Raw genomic sequence first — 18,665 nt, 5'->3', positions numbered from 1 at the left:
TCCTCTATATCCTCATCACACAAGTGATTAAATAGTTTCTTGTCTGTGTGCTATTGATAGCTCTATTTCAGCAGTTATCACTTTTACTCCTACCTTTTAAAATTTATTTGTGTATCTCCCTTCCTAGACTGCAGATCCTTTAAGGATGAACTGTGGCTTGGGCATCTCTTTACCTCCAGGACTTGGCAGACTGCCTGGTACATAGTGTGTCTTCAAATTTTTATTGCTAAAAAAAGAATGAACAAATAAAACTATAAAGAATTAAACTTTCTGCTGCGTTTTGAAGACCAAAAAGAAGCCACTTATCTCTGTAGGTAAATATATAATGAATTATTCTAATATCATATGCTATCATAAGATGATAATTATGTAGAAGGAAGGTTTATGGTGAGTTTCATTCTGTGCCCCATAGTACCTTAAGAAGTTAATTTAACCCTTTTATCTTTAACTGTAAAAAAAGCATGGTAATACCTATTCCTTTTATCTACTTTAATCTTTGCTTTGAAGAGAATTGAGAACTGAATAATTGTGTATGTATGTGTGTGTAAAAATTCTGAAAACCATAGTACATTAAACATGTAAGTTTTCCTTTGTGACTTTAAAAGTAGTCACCCTCTATCAGTTCAGTTCAGTTCAGTCGCTCAGTAGTGTCCGACTCTTTGCGACCCCATGAACTGCAGCACACCAGGCCTCTCTGTCCATCACCAACTCCCGGAGTTCACCCAAACTCATGTCCATCAAGTCGGTGATGCCATCCAGCCATCTCATCCTCTGTCATCCCCTTCTCCTCCTGCCCGCAATCCCTCCCAGCATCAGAGTCTTTTCCAATGAGTCAACTCTTTGCATGAGGTGGCCAAAGTAGTGGAGTTTCAGCTTCAGCATCAGTCCTTCCAAAGAACACCCAGGACAGATCACCTTTAGAATGGACTGGTTGGATCTCCTTGCAGTCCAAGGGACTCTCCAGAGTCTTCTCCAACACCACAGTTCAAAAGCATCAATTCTTTGGCCCTCAGCTTTCTTCACAGTCCAACTCTCACATCCATACATGACCACTGGAAAAACCGTAGCCTTGACTAGATGGACCTTTGTTGGCAAAGTAATGTCTCTGCTTTTGAATATGCTATCTAGGTTGGTCATAACTTTGCTTCCAAGAAGTAAGCGTCTTTTAATTTCATGGCTGCAATCACCATCTGCAGTGATTTTGGAGCCCCCCAAAATAAAGTCTGACACTTTCCACTTTTCCCCATCTATTTCCTATGAAGTGATGGGACCAGGTGCCATGATCTTTGTTTTCTGAATGTTGAGCTTTAAGCCAACTTTTTCACTCTCCACTTTTACCTTCATCAAGAGGCTTTTGAGTTCCTCTACACTTTCTGCCATAAGGGTGGTGTCATCTGCGTATCTGAGGTTATTGATATTTCTCCCCGCAATCTTGATTCCAGCTTGTGTTTCTTCCAGTCCAGCGTTTCTCATGATGTACTCTGCATAGAAGTTAAATAAACAGGGTGACAATATACAGCCTTGACGTACTTCTTTTCCTATTTGGAACCAGTCTGTTGTTCCATGTCCAGTTCTAACTGTTGCTTCCTGACCTGCATACACATTTCTCAAGAGGCAGATCAGGTGGTCTGGTATTCCCATCTCTTTCAGAATTTTCCACAGTTCATTGTGATCCACACAGTCAAAGGCTTTGGCATAGTCAATAAAGCAGAAATAGATGTTTTTCTGGAACTCTCTTGCTTTTTCCATGATCCAGCGGATGTTGGCTATTTGATCTCTGGTTCCTCCGCCTTTTCTAAAACCAGCTTGAACATCAGGAAGTTCACAGTTCACATACTGCTGAAGCCTGGCTTGGAGAATTTTGAGCATTACTTTACTAGCGTGTGAGATGAGTGCAATTGTGCGGTAGTTTGAGCATTCTTTGGCATTGCCTTTCTTTGGGATTGGAATGAAAACTGACCTTTTCCAGTCCTTTGGCCACTGCTGAGTTTTCCAAATTTGCTGGCATATGGAGTGCAGCACTTTCACAGCATCATCTTTCAGGATTTGGAATAGCTCAACTGGAATTCTATCACCTCCACTAGCTTTGTTTGTAGTGATGCTTTCTAAGGCCCACTTGATTTCACATTCTAGGATGTCTGGCTCTAGGTGAGGGATCACACCATCGTGATTATCTGGGTCATGAAGATCTTTTTTGTACAGTTCTTCTGTGTATTCTTGCCACCTCTTCTTAATATCTTCTGCTTCTGTTAGGTCCATACCATTTCTGTCCTTTATTGAGCCTGTCTTTGCATGAAATGTTCTGTTGGTATCTCTGATTTTCTTGAAGAGATCTCTAGTCTTTCCCATTCTGTTGTTTTCCTCTATTTCTTTGCATTGATCGCTGAAGAAGGCTTTCTTATCTCTTCTTGCTGTTCTTTGGAACTCTGCATTCAGATGTTTATATCTTTATTTTTCTCCTTCGCTTTTTGCTTCTCTTCTTTTCACAGCTATTTTTAAGCCCTCCCCAAACAGCCATTTTGCTTTTTTGCATTTCTTTTCCATGGGTATGGTATTGATCCCTGTCTCCTGTACAATGTCACGAACCTCATTCCATAGCTCATCAGGCACTCTATCTATCAGATCTAGGCCCTTAAATCTATTTCTCACTTCCAACGTATAATCATAAGGGATTTGATTTAGGTCATACCTAGTGGTTTTAGGTATAGTGGTTTTCCCTACTTTCTTCAATTTGAGTCTGAATTTGGCAATAAGGAGTTCATGGTCTGAGCCACAGTCAGCTCCTGGTCTTGTTTTTGTTGACTGTATAGAGCTTCTCCATGTTTGGCTGCAAAGAATACAATCAATCTGATTTCGGTGTTGACCATCTGGTGATGTCCATGTATAGAGTCTTCTCTTGTGTTGTTGGAAGAGGGTGTTTGTTATGACCAGTGCATTTTCTTGGCAAAACTCTATTTGTCTTTGCCCTGCTTCATTCCGTATTCCAAGGCCAAATTTGCCTGTTACTCCAGGTGTTTCTTGACTTCCTACTTTTGCGTTCCAATCCCCTATAATGAAAAGGACATCTTTTTTGGGTGTTAGTTCCAAATGGTCTTGTAGGTCATCTTACTTAAATATCCCACTAATATTGGGTATTTTGATTGTTGCTGATTTTGCTATTATAAACTATATTGCAAAGAATAGCTTTCCAAACAAGTTTTCCTTCCTCGGGATTATTAATTTGAATTAAACTTCTAGAGAAGGGGAAATTAAATCACTGGCCTAAGTTTACCTCCAGTAAACAAGTATAGAGGAAAGGAAAAATATTTTCTTTCTTAATAAATAAGTCTTCTGTTGAGCATCAGCATTAAAGCTAAATTAAATGAATGCACATAACAATCTGAGATATGTCAAGAATAATCAAAACCATTAAGTAACATATAAAACTAAAAAAATAAATTTGGGAAATAAAGATAGCTTAGCTTCAGGAAAAAAAGATTCTAGGATTTATTTCTTCAACACTATGTGTTAGTTTCCCAGTACTTTTGCCTGAGGTGAAAAATGTAAAAGTACAATGGAAATGTTATGGTTCTTAAAAAGTGCAGTAAAATTGTTCTCCAAAAGGATTTCACACCACTAATGTACTAGTTTATCCTATCAGCTTTGTGAGTGTTGTGTATACTGAAAATATATTTTATTAGACATAATTTTAATTAAATCATTATATTGTTTACCTTAAAAGCAAAAGAAGTTAAAAAAACCAAGGGCAAACTAAGGATTTTGAGCCTTCATATAGATGTTTCTTCACAGTCTATTATGTATTAGATTTTAAAACAGACATTTTCACTTCATTTTCAGTGTATGACTTAATCTGTATCCATGTGCATTTGGTTACTGAGGGCATCTATTAAATTGTTCATTTCAGTGTTCAAATTATATAAAAACTCTTCTTTCTTTTATAGGTATATTTTCAGAGAAACCTATTTTTGTTTTCTTAAAACAGTAGTCCCTTGAGTCTCATAAAGAGTAACAAATAAATGAAAAAAATAACAAACAACAACTTCTCTTTCTTTTTTTCTTAAATATTTATTTCCCCACCATGGTTTTCTTTCTTTTCTTTCCCTATTTAGTTATCTGTTCTTTTCTTTTTAATGCTATGGGTTTTCCTCAAATGCTTGCTGGTTCTGGTTTTCTGTTCAAATTGATGAATAAAAGTTTAGATTGTTTAATATAGGTATCTGGCAAGGTTCTCCTCTTATGGTAATGGAAGGTTTGAGAGCTGTGAATTAGGAGCTGCTGACGCTCATGGCTGCCCTGTTTCCTGGCGGCATGATACAGCACGGGCAGCAAGTTCCCACTTCTACTGAAATGTATACCATGTTCTCCCATGTTCATGCGTTTTGTAAAAACCACTTAGAAAATAGCATTCCTTCATTTTTGCATTTCTTCTTTCAACAATTTGTTGTTGTTGTTGTGACACTGAATCGGTTCAAAGTGCTAGTGAAGGTGAAAGTCCCCCTCAAAAAGCAATTGGTAAAAGTGCAAGCATGATAAGAAAAGGAAAAGTAAAATTTGACTAAAATTCCTCCCTAACTTTGGGAATGGGACCCATGAGAGGTGAGGTGGTGTCATGATCTCTAGAGTCAGTGCTAGGTAAACTTATATTTGGTGGATCTGTACAGGTAAGAAAGGTGAGAAAGAGGGTTTCAAAGAGAACTTTCCAGACAAAAGGAAAGCCATGTGAAGAAGTCAGAGGCTTGGCATGGTGGATTTGGAAAACCACAAGTAGTTGAGCATGCTTAGAGAAGCAGTGTGTGGCAGGTGCGATGGCTGGACATGAGAGCAGGAGACTGACTTAGAGGGGGTAACCAGGGCTGTCAACACCCACGTGACCTAGAAGACATTGTAGAGGAAGGGGAAGCACATTTGATTACCAGTCAGGAGATGTGAAGTCACTAATTGAGCTTCTTGGACAAATCACTTGGTTATTTTCTCACGTGTAAAAGGAGCAAGTGGTTTCCAGTGGTGCTCTAAATTGCCCTCCTGTGGATGGAGGAGTGCTGTGGCCAGGCCTCTTGGTCCCCTGCCTCCTTCACGTCTACTACATCAGTTCTGTTTTTACCTGAAATTGTTTGCCTTATAATTTCATGTATTTTGTTGTTGTTGTTGTTTGTTTTTGAGAGCTTACCGCTACCAAAAATATTCTGAGAACTAAAGGACTAAGTATCTTGGGTCTTTCTGCCAATTTAGGACAAATAGCAACAAGTACTATTAGAAAGACATCAGACTGGGAGTCCAGAATCTGATTTCTACACTTGAAAAACCCTTATGTGGCCATAAGGAATTTATTTTTCCTCCTAATCCTTCTTTTCAATCATGAAAACAAACAGATATTATCTGCTTTCTTGTCTCAAAACTTTTTTTTTTTTTTTTACAATGGAAATAAAATCAGATAGGCTGAAGTACTTAATACTCAAAATACAACCATGCTTATTGGTATTCTTAAGGAAAATATCACCTATACTGAAAGGTGTTTCTGTGTATGAGTCCCATATCAAAGATGCTCTTGGCATGTAGGATTTGGTTATTTAATGGAATTATCAAACTTCTTATGTCATACCTTCCTTGGTTCAAGTTCCTTTACTTAGAAGTGATATAAAAATCTCTATAGTGGACAATTTTCTCCACAGTTGTTAAGACACGTCAGAATGGGTTTTATTTATTTGAAATTTTTATTTTAATAAAAATTAATAAAAATAAGCATTATGTGGTTCATTGCCCAGTGATGGTAACCCTGTATTCCAGGATATTTCCTTTTTTGTTGTTCTTTTTTCATTCTTTTTTTGACTGTAGTGTCCTGCTTGTGGTATCTTAGTTCCCTGACCTGGGATTGAACCTGAGCCACCAAGGTGAAAACACTGAGTCCTGGACACTGGGTCAGCAGGGAACTCCCTCCAGGATGTTTCCTTGAATTATTCATTCCCTCTCCAAGTATATATTAAGTTGAGATACTATGTATGCAGCAAAATGTATCTGTTGTTTATAGTGCCTTCCTTACAAAGCTCTGGAGAGTTGGTTTAGATGTTTTGCTTTTTGATTTTGGCAGTTGTTTTAATAGAGCATTTATAAAACCAACAAACATTCCTCTTATTAATACTGATTATTCCTAATAGCAGAACTTAGGCATGGTTAGGAGATTTTTCTCTGTTGAGGGTGAATAGGGGAAAAGACTGAGGAAAATAGATAATTCTGGCTTTCCACAAATAATATGGCCATTTTAATATTGCAGATGAGAGAGAGAAAATCTCAGAGGGAGTAAAGTATCACTAGCACATGGAGCACTTAGAAACAGAACCTGGATCCATCTGATAGCAAATCCAGTGCACATCACTCTGTGCTAACAAAGTCCAGTTTAATTCAGTTAAATATATTTAATATAATATACACTTATCCCTGGTGGCAGAGCCGGTAAAGAATCTGCCTTCAATGCTCGAGACCTGGGTCTGGTCCCTGGGTCTGGTCCCTGGGTTGGGAAGAACCCCTGGAGAAGGGAATGGCTATCCACTTCAGTATTCTGGCCTGGAGAATTCCATGGACTGTACAGTCCATGGGGGTCGCAAAGAGTTGGACATGACTGAGTGACTTTCACTTGCACACTTATACATTATCTATTGTATTAAATGTATGTTAAAAACAACAGAGGTCGAAGGGTAGTGAGAATAAGACAAGGACAGAGGCAGACCATATTGAGACTTTTCTGTCTTTTGTTATTATTGTTATTACTATTACTGTTAATATTTTGTCTTTTACATTGCTTCCTAGTCTATTCAGGGAGAGAGAGGAGAGAGAGTTTTTTTTTAATTTTGCAATATTAAGAGTCAAAAAAATGAAACAACATTGACATTCTGTTGTGAAATTTCATTTGAAACATATGCAGCCAAAATTAAGATTGATATTGAGTTGTATTTTGATTAGCTTGTTTTAGATTTAGATTAATTTTGAAGCTTTTGTTAAAAGCACTTTATTTATAACCCAAAGTTTTTTGTAAATCAGTTAAATACTATCAATAAGAAATAGTTTTTGATAAAAATATAGTTGATTAATGAAATAGAAATATTCATATGGTATTGGTGAGGAAACCAGAAATAAGGAGACCTTATTGCTGCCTACTAATGCAGGAAATGTGAGTTTGATCCCTGGGTCTGGAAGATCCCCCTGGAGAAGGAAATGGCAACCCTCTCCAGTATTCTTACCTGGGAAATCCCATGGAGAGAGGAGTCTGGCGGATTACCATCCTTGGTTGCAAAAGTGTCAGTCTAACCAACAAATAGGTAAAGGAGTATGTCAAGGCTGTATATTGTCACACCCTGCTTATTTAAATTATATGCAGAGTACATCATGAGAAACGTTGGGCTGGGAGAAGCACAAGATGGAATCAAGATTGCTGAGAGAAATATCAATAACCTCAGATATGCAGATGAGACCACCCTTATGGCAGAAAGTGAAGAAGAACTAAAGAACCTCTTGATGAGAGTGAAAGAGGAGAGTGAAAAAGTTGGCTTAAAGCTCAACATTCAGAAAACGAAGATCATGGCATCCAGTCCCATCACTTCATGGCAAACAGATGGGGAAACAGTGGGAACAGTGTCAGATTTTATTTTTCTGGGCTCCAAAATCACTGCAGATGGTGATTGCAGCCATGAAATTAAAAGACGCTTACTCCTTGGAAGGAAAGTTATGACCAACCTAGATAGCATATTCAAAAGCAGAGACATTACTTTGCCAACAAAGGTCCGTCTAGTCAAGGCTATGGTTTTTCCAGTGGCCACGTATGGATGTGAGAGTTGGACTATAAAGAAAGCTGAGTGCCGAAGAATTGATGCTTTTGAACTGTGGTGTTGGAGAAGACTCTTGAGAGTCCCTTGGACTGCAAGGAGATCCAACCAGTCCATCCTAAGGGAGATCAGTCATGGGTGTTCATTGGAAGGACTGATGTTGAAGCTGAAACTCTAATACTTTGGCCACCTGATGCAAAGAGCTGACTCATTTGAAAAGACCTGATGCTGGGAAAGATTGAGGGCAGGAGGAGAAGAGGACAATGGAGGATGAGATGGTTGGATGGCATCCCTGACTCAATGGACATGAGTTTGAGTAAACTCTGGGAGTTGGTGGTGGACAGGGAGGCTTGGTGTGCTGCATTTCATGGGATCACAAAGAGTCAGACACGACTGAGTGATTGAGCTGAATTGAATTGAAACAACAACAAAACAATTGCACTAGAAGATAGAGCAAGATACTCCATGTTAAATTTGATTAAGTAAACTTAAAATTTAGTTTGAAATTTAATATTTAAATAATTTAAATCAGACTTTTGATAAATAAATTGTTTGAAAAAGCATTATTAAAAAGCATATTTCTAAAAACAGTTGATCATTTTAGATATTCTGTTTTAAAAGTCTATGATCAAGGGCAGGGTCCTACCAGAGCTTCTCATTCATACCCATCATTAGACTAATTTGCTTAATGTACAGTCCTGGTTACAAAACAAATCCCTTATGGAAACTTTAATCCTCAAAAAAAGAGAAAAGAGAATAAGACATCAGAGAACATTCACTGGATGCTACAGAAGAATGATTGTTCAACTTTCAAAGGATCTACTGAACTACTCCATCATTCAGCTCATACTTAATTTTGGGCAGCAAAAAATTATGAGTGGTTCTTATAAGTCTTTGGGTGGAGTCAAGATAAACAAATGAAGCCACATTTTGTATCTGTCATGCCAGTAGCTCTAATAAAAAGTTTTATTGTGATTTGACATACATTTAGTGAGCACATGAGAATGTGGGTTCTAGAATTTCAGTTAATGTAAAGAATAGTAAACTTCAGTTTCTGGAATTCTGTTTGAAAAATAGGACAGTTTACAATTTTCCTGATGTTTTTTCATGGTGACTCAAAGATAATAGATACTAGTTCTAAGAATACATCTTCAAATATTTTTAGTATCCTATTAGGTAACCAATTTAGACTTGGAATCTTAAAACTAATTTAAATTACCTACAGGGTTTCTTACCATTTCCTCACCATCATATTCTTTTTCTAATTTGAACATCATTCTTCTGTGGAGAAATTGGAAGCTAGAGTTTAATGCTTTGCTTTTCTCTTTGTCATTTATTCATGTTACCTAGTTGGCCGTAACCAACGTCATTCTTTCGTATCCTTGGTTATCTTTTTGCTGTGAAAATATCAGAGAAATTTCTTTTCTGTTATCCTTAGCAGTTTTCAGAAACATCAGATGACTTAGTGTCATTAGGTAATCATATTTTTCTTTCACATTATTTTGTTGTTCTTCCTTTCCTAGTTTTTCTTTTTAAATACACTTCTCAAGCACAAAGTTATAAGAAAATAAGCCACATAATTATCCTGATTTCTTTAGATTCCATTTTGAGTCTTAATCTAGATTCGTATATAAGAGAATATTAGAATCATCTATAAAATAATATATGAATTGTTTCTTTTGTTTCATACAGTCTGATGCTGCACTATTCAAAATGGCATATATAGTTATTGAGCTCTTGAAATGAAATTGGACACCTCCATGTCCCAGATTAGCTTTTGGATACTTTGTATGAAAAATTATAAAATATCTCAAGCATTTTTGGTAGTGTTACATGTTGAAATGATATTGTTTAAAATATATTGAGCTAAACAAAATAAATTATTGAATTTAATTTCACCTGATTCTACCTTTTTAAAAATGTATGTTAGCAAGTGTAAAATAGTATGTTGTACACGTTATGTTTCTATTAGATAGCATTGATTATTCTCAAAATACTTCTAATTTTTTAATTAATTGCATTATGTTTCTATTGCTGCTGTAACAAGTTACCTTAAAATTTGGTGACTTAAACAACGAAATGTATTAATTTTTAGTTCAGGAAATCATCTAAAGTGTCTTGGCAAGGACTGTGCTCTTTGAGAGGCTCTAGAGAGGAATCCACTTCTTTGCCTTTTGTACTTCTAGAGGCCACCTGCATTCCTTGGCTTTTGGCCTTTTCCTCCATTTTTTAAGCCAATGGTGTAACATCTTCAACTCTCTCAGTTTATCTCCTTATGATTGTTATTACATCTCTGACTCTTCTGCCTCCTTCTTATAAGGATCCTTTGAATACATCAGGCCTATCTCAAGATCCTTAATCATACCTGTACTCCCCTATGTCACATAAAGTTAACACATTCACAGATTACAGAGTTTGGATGTGGGCATCTTTGGAGGACCATTGTTTTACTTACTATGTTAACCACATTTAATGTCATGCTTCCTTGGTTGGTTTGTTGATTACAATTTTTACAGTTTGGTTATGAATGATGATACATTAATATAAGCTCCAAATGTAAACAGCAGCAAGTCTGAAGTGGCATGGTGCAATGGATTCTCATCTATCTATGCCATAGACTGCATGCAGTGTGACCTTAGTTATATCAGTCATTTGTCTTCTTGGGTTTTTTCTATTTAGCAAAAGGAGATTTTTGGAGTCTATGCAAGGACTATAAAATTGTAATTCTTTGGGTCACAGTTCAAATGTACTCTACTTCTTTTAATGATTGGTTTGAATCCTGGTAAAATTAATTTCAGCTATATGATGTTTTCTATGTCTTTATCAGACTTGTGAATCCTGAGGATATGAATTATGTATTGGTTTAATGTATTAAAGATAGCCAAGAATAATACTTGCTTCATTGTCCGATATGTAAACTTTCTGTTTTCCAAAACTAACTGTCTTATAGTCTATTAACTTTGTGATTTATAAGAAATTTTGCTTTGAACGTTTGTGACGTTATCTTCTCTGCATAATCTACTTAAGCAACTACTTTTTAAAAGCTATTTTTTCTCTTTCCTTCTCTCCCTCTCTTCTAGTAAACTTCGATATAGAGGCCCAGATTTAATTTTTAAAATAACAAAACATTTATGAGCTTGCTAATTTCTAGGGAGGGTTGGGAAATTTTTAGTGAAAAAGCAAAGAGCTAAAGCTGAAGGTCGTGATTTTTATAATGGATGGTTAAATGGTTGAACAACTTCTTATACATTGGATGTAATGTGGTTTTATCATTCTATTTGATTGCATCATTTTATTGTTTGTTTCCAGGTATCAGAAATGATTTTATTCACATACACTCAAGAAACAAGCTCTAACTCTGAATACATGTGATTTTAGGAAAACTCATCTTTTTGAAACATTCATGACATAATTTCTAATTTGATGTAAGTAATCAAAAATTAATTAAAGAAACAGATTTATGTGCTCACGGATTCTGAGAGGGAGGGACAGATAGACAGAGAGAGAGGGAGAGAAAGAGAGAGAGACACAAACACACAGAAGCACACAGACACACACACCAAGAGACAGAATATCCATTTCCGTATAAGATGTAGCTTAAAGGTCTCTTTTATTTAATGTTTTATTTAATGTTCCCTAAATATTTTGGGACACGTAGATGATGCTCATTAGATCACTAATTGAACAATGATGAAAATCCAGGCTTGTGTTTACTTTTAATTGTGTTATTAGCATAAAATCCTATTTAGAGAAGAAAGAGTAACCAACCCATGTCTTTGAAGTCAATGAGATGGTGATGCCATTGGGATAGAATTGAATTTTTTCTTTTCCAGCTTGAACTATAGAACATTAATTTTCATGTGACTTTTCCATAATTAGGTCAAATTTTACAATACATTTTACAAATACTGGAAACATAGACTCAAATAAGCTAATATTATACAATAAACTTTAATGGATGATTTACAATAGGATGGTTTCCTGGCTTTATTTATTTGGTACTAAGGGCATGCTTAAGGAATACTTTTAATGCTTATTATAAGATACATTCTAGACTACACTGCAGGGTACTAAAATTAATCATGATATGATAGAGTCTAATGCAGCTAAACTACTGCTATGACGATTATGAGAAGATCAGCATAAATAATATTCAATCTTACAAATATATAAAAATGTACAATTTTAAATAAATAAGATACTCCATAAAATAATAATGTATTGAGCTAGTGACAGCTGAAATCTTTGAACCTTAAAATGTATTGTTAAGTAAAGAATAATTGTACCAATTAAATGTAAATATCAATTTGTTGTTGTTTGATCACTCAGTCGTGTTGTACTCTTTTGCTACCCAGGCTGCCAGGCTCCTCTGTCTATGGGATTTCCTAGGCAAGAATGCTGGAGTGGGTTGCCATTTCCTTTTCCAGGGGATCTTTCTCACCCAGGGATTGAACCCATGTCTCCTGCATTCCAGGTGGATGCTTTACCACTGAGCCACCAGGGAAGCCTAAATATCAGTTATAAAAGTTTTTTTTTTTTTAAGAGCTCCTTCAAAAAGAAACAAATTCTTAATTATTAGCATAACACACGGTTTGGAAATTTTAGGAATTCAGATGATAAAAATTTGTTTTGAAATTTTGGATGCATTTCTGACTTAAGCCCCTGAGCTTTGAACACGTGTTTCATTATGTCAAACCAGCTTTAATGAAGAAACCCTATTTCTCTGTGTAACAGTCTCATCCTAAAATATCTAGTCTTGTTCATTCCTTCCTTGGTTTCCATTACAGGTCTTCCCACCAAGAAATATAAAGATGCATCTGGTAAATTTAGCATTGGAGCAGATGTGTTCTCCCAATACATACCTGAAATATTCAGTATCAGTCAAGTGTTTTAAGTAGTCTTTTCTAATTAAGCAGGATTGTGTGAACAGACTATTCTCTGTAGAAAGAACCTCTTCGTAAACAGCCACCTTTGCAGTAGTTAGGACTTGAAATATTGCAACACTTTTTATCTTTATGCCTTTCATAATTCCCAATTGCCATTCATTTAGATTCAAGACTTGAGCACTTAAAATGAAGTTACCTCAGGGGAGTTCTAAAGATGGTAAAGGAGTATTTTTTCCCCAAGACTTGCTTTTGAAATCTATTTTACAATATTTTATAAGATTTTTTTCAAACATAGACCAATCTTTCATGACATCCTAAAATGTTTATTATGACAGAACTTGATGGATTTGACCTCATCATAAAAGTGCGCTCTTATATCAATTATTGAAAAAAATCACAATTCTGTTTTCATAATGACTTGTATTAAAAGCAACAATGCTTTCTCATCTATTATTTAGTAGAACCATGTCATTTCCTTACATGATCCATTTGGTATTAATCATTTTTTGTTTATATTGCAGAAATTGAAATAGGATGTGTAATCATATCTACCCTTGGTTTTAGCACAGCTGAAATTTAGTGACATAATCAAATTGGAATCCCATATTCCAATTGGCACTCAAGTTTGCCATTCTTGGCTCTTCATTTCCCATTATTGTTTTTCATAGTAATTTTTTACTTTTCTATTTCATTCTCTGAAGAGAGAGCCCATCCAAGGTAGAGAATAAATTTGTTTTCTTCATGTACTAGTTGACTTGTTTCACTCTTTGGTCTATTAAGTCATTCATTCACTGACCATTTGTACTGTGAAGAATATAAGATTAAGTAATTTTCTATCATCTGTGTAAAGTAAATCATCAGGGAAAGAAGTGAGTTTTATTCATGTTTTATTCTCATCCTCCTACTTTTCCTTCTTTGTTACCTACATGACTTTCAACCCATCAAAAAGTGTGCACTTAGATGGTTGGATGGTATCACGGACACGATGGACATGGGTTTGGGTGGACTCCGGGAGTTGGTGAAGGATAGGGAGGCCTGGCGTGCTGCGGTTCATGGGGTCACAAAGAGTTGAACACGACTGAGCGATTGAACTGAACTGACTGAAATGCACTGAAAATGAAACTTCAGTTTTATATTAATATCTGTATCTCTTCAGTATGCATGATTAATTATCAATTCACAATAATTGTTAACCATTTACAATCAACACATCAATCATCAGGAGCAAATTCAGGGACTGTGGTAGTTGTTTGTATTAAAGTCAACTCTTGTGTGATATGCTTTGTACTGTGCCCAGTATGCAAGAGGTATTCAATAAGTGGTTACTGAAAGAATATGTCAACCTCTCCAAATTTCAGAAATATAACTACTTCTTCTGCCCTGTGTATTCCGTTCTCAAAGGAAATTAAATTGTCCTTTCACTCTTTCTTTATAACAAAGCTGCTTTGTTTATTGCTCAGGAAAACTGTTCTGAATGGTTGACAGTCTGTTGTTGATTTTTCCAGACGTTTTTTCTGAGTTTAGTATGAGTTAAGAATATTAACTACGGATGTAGTTTATTTTACTTCTAAGATTGGACTCTCCTTGGTATCCTCTCCTATTTTGCATGAATTATGAAAAATAATGACTTGGAAATGAGATTTCCATTTCTCATATTTCTAATCAACAAAGCCTCCTTATTTGAATTCACATGTGGATTTTTTAAGTTCTGGAAGGATTTTCTTCTGTGCTGTGTTTTGACGTATGGCTACTCCATATTTGGTGGTTTGCAGTTAACTGGTCAGAAATGAACATGATCAATTGATTGCCTGTTTCACAATTTCAGAGGCATTATTGCTATATGTAAGATCAAAGGAAAATACCACTCCCCACAAAAAAGGTAGTTGAACATTACTTTTTCCCCCTATTTCAACCACATTTTTTCTTATTTAGGTGATGATTTTTGCTTGCTACCTGGAAATTTGTATATCCCTTCTAGAAAGAAATAAGGATCTATACATTTCCAGTTCTTAGAAATATGAAGTACTATAGATTTTTAAAAAAATTCTACATATATTAAAAAAATCTGTATAGACTTCTTTTTTTTATTTTATTTTATTTTTAAACTTTACATAATTATATTAGTTTTGCCAAATATCAAAATGAATCCACCACAGGTATACATGTGTTCCCCATCCTGAACCCTCCTCCCTCCTCCCTCCCCATACCATCCCTCTGGGTCGTCCCAGTGCACTAGCCCCAAGCATCCAGTATCGTGCATCGAACCTGGACTGGCATCTCGTTTCATACATGATATTTTACATGTTTCAATGCTATTCTCCCAAATCTTCCCACCCTCTCCCTCTCCCTCAGAGTCCATAAGACTGTTCTATACATCACTGTCTCTTGCTGTCTCATACACAGGGTTATTGTTACCATCTTTCTAAATTCCATATATATGCGTTAGTATACTGTATTGGTGTTTTTCCTTCTGGCTTACTTCACTCTGTATAATAGGCTCCAGTTTCATCCATCTCATTAGAACTGATTCAAATGTATTCTTTTTAATGGCTGAGTAATACTCCATTGTGTATATGTACCACAGCTTTCTTATCCATTCATCTGCTGATGGACATCTAGGTTGCTTCCATGTCCTGGCTATTATAAACAGTGCTGCGATGAACATTGGGGTACACGTGTCTCTTTCCCTTCTGGTTTCCTCAGTGTGTATGCCCAGCAGGGGGATTGCTGGATCATAAGGCAGTTCTATTTCCATCTGTATAGACTTCTGTGCAGACAGTAGATTCTTAAATTCTGAACTCCCATACTATTTTTTTCACTTCTACATATACTTTTCTAAATAGAAATTTTTCTCAAACTATAAGGGTTCATAGAAATCATCTAATTTAAATATTTCATTTTAAGGAAATGGTTCAGACATACAATCAATTTATAATGTAATTCTATAAACATTGTGTACTCCAGATTCAGTTTGAGAAAGAAAGCATGAACACTGGGTTGAAGCTCCCCATGATGTCTTTCCAATTTCATTAACTTTGGTTCTTTCCAAAGATAAAGTATCCCTTGAATTTCAAGCTTATCATTGTCTTGCATGTTTATATACTTTTGCTACATATGCATATGCTCAAAAATAAATATAATCATATACATAATAATGTTTTCAAACTTGATATATAAATGTATCAACCCACAGTTTTCTTTCTGCACCCTGCTTTTGTTGTTGCAGCTCCACATTGCATCTGAATGCAGTCATGCTAACTCAAGTAGCTACAGTGCATTCATTTTTCTTTTTTACTGCATGTAAATTACAATATGTGAATATTCTATAAATTCCTTGTTCACTTATATATCCAAAGTTTCTTTTCTGTTTTTTTCTTTTTCATGTAATTCTATAATGGTTATTTTCTGTACATGTGTAGAGACACAGAAAAGAATGCAGGAGTGGAGAAATTGGAATTGGGGATGGAAGAATCTTTATTGCTAAACTTCTCTCTGAAGTTGTACTGTTACCTGTCCTTCATGGTTTCTCCATATCCTCATAAGTTTTTCTTATTGCTGGACTTACAAAATTTTGCCAATTTCATAGTTGTGAAATGATACTTCATCATTTTAACTGGCATTTCTGTAGTAACTAGGGAAATTCAATACCTTTTTCAGATGTTTATTGAACATTGAGAATCCTCTTCTGTCAATTATTCATTTGTTGGGTCATTTTTTAAATAACATTTTTGTCTTTATAGATTTATGAGAATTCTTTAGGTACTTGGATACTAATCCTTCTTTGATTATGTAACCAAACATTGCATAGCAAATATATCCTCTCAATCTATGCTTTGACTTTTGTGATGAACATATATTTTTTTTCATATGCCTAATTTACTGTCTGAATAATTCATCTTTCTGTACTGCCCATAATGCCACCTGATATTTATCAAGTTTCCATAAATGTGGGGATATATTACTAAGTCCTGTATTCTATTTTCTTGGACTAACTTCTATCTCCGAACCAAAGTTACAATTCTTCAGTTACTGCCATTGTATATTAAATGTTAATAGTCAATACAGAAATTCCCCACACCTTGTTCTTCAAAATTGTGTTGACAAATTTTGACCCTTCCCTCTTGCAAACAAACTGTAGAATTAACTTTTCAAGTTCTATGAAAGACTACATGAGCTTTCAATAATAATTACTTTAATTTTATAGATTAAATTACAGTCAAGTCTTCCATCCAGGAACAAGTATACCTGTTAATTTATTTGAGTTTACTCTTTGATTTTTAATAGATAAATTAACCCTGGGTCAAAAGTGACTGCTCAAAGTCACATAGCCAATTAATAACAAAACCAGTGGTAGAAGTAAGATCTCTTGACTCCTTAGTAGCTCTTACACTAAAAAAGGTTTAATTATTTAGTCAATTAGGAAAGAAAATCTTGGAGTCCTTGCAGCTACTACACCCACCAGCAGGAAGGTGAATCAAGCATCCTGAGTTTACTGGGCCCTTGATAAATCAGAGTGTGGTCAGAAGACTTGCTGTGAAGGCAAATTTCATCCGTTGCCTGTTCCTATTAGATCAGAATCCTCATTTTGAAAAGATTGCTAGGTTATTGGTAGGCACAGTAAAGTTTAAGGGAGATTGCTTACCAAATGGAATCCTGAAATTCATTGCATTGTTTTTTTTTTTTCCTCTAAAACCTGCCATAAATGCATGTATATACATATATATGTGTGAGTATATGTATACATATATACAAATATATGTATATGCTCCTTAGGTTCCCCCACAAAAAACCCAGCATATCTCAGGCACACTGAGGCTTCTTTTGATATCTGTAGTTATTCATGAAGCAAATACATTTGCTTTGAAATCACTGGCTGCCCCAAATTGGCCTTTTAGCTACTCTATCCCACTGGGAAAAATTCTGTAGGAAAAAGATGGAATACTGAGGAGACAGAAGCACAGATTCAGTCTTTAAAGTAAAACAAAGAAGAAAGATCAAACGATTTTTTTCAAGTAGTCACATACTATTCATGGTAATCTACGGTCAGCCTTCTTGTTTCACTACCACAGCAGCCAGTTATCTATATGGGGTCGCGGGGGAGGGGGGGGGGAGGGGGGAAGGTGAAGAGCAGGGATTTCAAAAAAAAGAAAAAAAGAAAATGAGATCCCTGCAATATCACCTTAAGCCACTAGGGGTATCTTTGTACCATTTTTCATCCTGCACTCATTTGGAGTGGAAACCTATATTAGGGGAAAACCAGGGTCCTCGGCATTTTTTTGCTAGCTGTGCACCCAGAATCCAAAAACATTTTAGAAAGAAAGAATCCACAGTTCTTTTGGTCATCCGAACAGGGCTACGAAATCGCTCTACTGGACATCAGCACCAGGGATTCATTTTTGAGGTCAATTTCCAATCGAGATAAATCTATTGGATTAGTAGGATTATCTGATTGCAGCTGAAAGAAGTAACGTTGTTTGATCATTTGTATTTCTTGCCTGATGCTCGGATTTACATGGAGGTGGCTTCGGGTCCTAAGGATTCTGGATCGTGGTTGCAGCTGGAGAGAAAAAAGGATCAATCGACACGTTTTGGAAGTGTCCGTGGGTGAATAAAAAAAAAAAAAAAAAAAAGGAATGGTGGGGGGGGGGGGGCGCAAAACGGGTTGCGGCTGCTTAGAGAAGAAAAAAAACAAATAAAGGAAGCATCTTGAATTGTCAAACAAGAATTACCGAATGCTCAAGATTCCAGAATAAGCGTCTAGGAACTGGTAAATACTTGGAGCAATTCAGCTTGAATTTGACGGCGAAGTGTTGTAGAAACTGTCTCCTTGAATTATTGGAAGGGGACTGGGCAAAGATGAGGGGGCTCCCTCTGTGGATTTATCTTATTGAGGGTAAGTTTGGGGTCTTTTATTGGGAGGGGGCTGCCTGGGTCTGTGTGCCGCTGCGCGGAAGGTGCTGCGGAC

General features: G+C 35.9%; 1 protein-coding gene across 13 annotated transcripts in view; it reads left to right on the top strand.

Moving 5' to 3' along the window:
* NLGN1 (neuroligin 1) overlaps positions 1–18,665 on the top strand; it is a 955,405-nt gene that overhangs the window by 165,949 nt on the left and 770,791 nt on the right. For 8 of the 13 annotated variants that reach the window (XM_027540783.1, XM_027540755.1, XM_027540745.1 and 5 more), the window contains exon 1: positions 17,924–18,593. The exons of the other annotated variants lie outside the window; for them this stretch is intronic. The gene's annotated coding sequence lies outside the window, so the exon portion shown is untranslated. Of the gene's footprint in view, positions 1–17,923; positions 18,594–18,665 lie in introns of those variants that run through there. 13 annotated transcript variants of the gene reach the window in all.

This window comes from Bos indicus x Bos taurus, chromosome 1 (genome assembly GCF_003369695.1).
Source record: "Bos indicus x Bos taurus breed Angus x Brahman F1 hybrid chromosome 1, Bos_hybrid_MaternalHap_v2.0, whole genome shotgun sequence".
NCBI lineage: Eukaryota > Metazoa > Chordata > Mammalia > Artiodactyla > Bovidae > Bos > Bos indicus x Bos taurus.
The sequence above is the reverse complement of the archived record's forward strand: the minus strand, read 5'-3'. Positions and strand labels throughout refer to the sequence as shown.